This window comes from Apis dorsata, unplaced genomic scaffold (assembly GCF_000469605.1).
Source record: "Apis dorsata unplaced genomic scaffold, Apis dorsata 1.3 scaffold_69, whole genome shotgun sequence".
Taxonomy (NCBI): domain Eukaryota; kingdom Metazoa; phylum Arthropoda; class Insecta; order Hymenoptera; family Apidae; genus Apis; species Apis dorsata.
In genome coordinates this window covers 314,941-316,654 of record NW_006263367.1, presented here as the reverse complement: position 1 = coordinate 316,654, position 1,714 = coordinate 314,941, and the positions used below count along the sequence as shown (strand labels likewise).

The 1,714-nt window shown below is 35.2% G+C and overlaps 1 long non-coding RNA gene across 1 annotated transcript in view; it reads left to right on the top strand.

The window, feature by feature from the left end:
- The first annotated feature begins 83 nt into the window (after positions 1–83).
- LOC116186878 overlaps positions 84–1,714 on the top strand; it is a 2,492-nt gene continuing 861 nt past the window's right edge. The window contains exon 1 of the long non-coding RNA XR_004151927.1: positions 84–350. This is a non-coding gene — a long non-coding RNA (uncharacterized LOC116186878). The remainder of the gene's footprint in view (positions 351–1,714) is intronic.

The following is a 1,714-nucleotide window of genomic DNA, read 5'->3' as shown; positions in this document are numbered from 1 at the left end:
TTTATATTCGCTTTTACACGATGCGAAATAATAATGAATAGTAATTTTATAATTTTTATTCTACAGTTTTATTATACGAATTTATATACCATTTGTTTTTTAGCAAAATTATTTCTCCTGAAATGACATTTTCTTAATCATTATATTAGCATATTATATAAAATCGACGTATATTTATTTACGCAATGGTCATTAGCCATCGTCAGTCGATTTCAGGAAAAGGGTACGTAAAGTTAGAGTGTGAAAGTAGCGTGCCAAGCTCGGGTGTCGGAAGCGTCCCGGGACGTTTTTCCTAGTGTAGGTTTTTGCACCCGAGTATTATGCGTGAGAATCGTGGACTGAATGTGTTGGTATGCCTGTTTTGCAATTTTTTAAATATAGGGCTAGGTAGGATAGGTAGTATACTTCTGGTGTGCCTGTTATAATTCTACGTAAGTAGGGCCGGGCAGGTTGTCACAGTCTCTGGTCGGTTAGGTGCGTTTTCGCGTTACAACCTGTTTCAGGAAATCAAATTTGAAAGATCGAGTGTGAAGCTGAGACGAGTGGTCATCAATGGTCACTCGTTTCTGATTTTGCTTTCGATTTTTCGAATTCCGCGGTCGCGGTCGTGAATTAAATTTCGAAACGAACGTCGAGCTCGAGATTCTGCACATGTACGGACAATGATCGCTGCGATTGTTAGTCGTCCATGTGCACGCAGCTTTCGCGATGTAGTCCTTTTTTTTATTTTTTTAATTTTATGCGCGATTAGGAAATCTCGAGCCTAGTTTTAAGTTTCAGCGGGCCTTGCGCCCGCAGGAGGAAGACCGAAGAGGCCCCGACAAACTGTCGCGAAGAGGGCTGCAACGGATGGCTTCTCATTTTTTGGATCTGTTTTTGGGTCCAAAGAATGGGAAGTCATTGTTACTATTATATCACTGTGCTCAGTAGTTTCAGTAGTAATTGTTGTTGTGTTGTCTGGCCATTTGCATGCTGGCCCATCGTTGATCCAGTTATCGTGGGCAATTCGCGATTTTGGATTAGTGTTGCGTTTACAAATCTCGCGTTTTGAATTAGCGTTGCGATAAAATGATAATCGGATTTGCTTTAGTGTTGCGTTATAAGAAATATCGCGATTGCTTTTAATTAATTTGATTCGGAAGTAGTCTATTTTTTTATTTTTATATTTATCATATAAAGTTGTAATTTATAATATTGAAATCTTGGAAATCATTTTTTATTTATTTATAGAATAATAATAAATTTTATTTTAAATTCAAATTTAAGAAATAGTTTTATGATAAATGTAAAATCGCGTTGTTTAAAGTAGTGTTGCGTATAAAAATTGCCCACTTTTCTTCCACTTGCACTGTGGAAATATGTTCCTGTTTGTGAATCACCTATTGCAACTGAGAGTTGCACGAAGATGGTTATATGACTGCAGCCATTAATATGGTTATAATCTTCCGCTTAAAGTGTTGCATATATTAAAATAATAGTAGCAAAGTAAATGAGTGCATAGATTCATAATATCGCGCAAATAATAATTATAATATTTAATTGGAATATGTTTTCGCGAATTGTCTATTTTTTCCTTCTTTTTTTATTTATTTTTTTTATTTTACATATATTAATTATCGCTCATACAGTAAAGCACTCTTTTTTTTTCAAAATTTGTTATATTAGTGTTGCGAAATAAAATATTCCACTCACGGTTTTTTCGGGGCTTTGCATG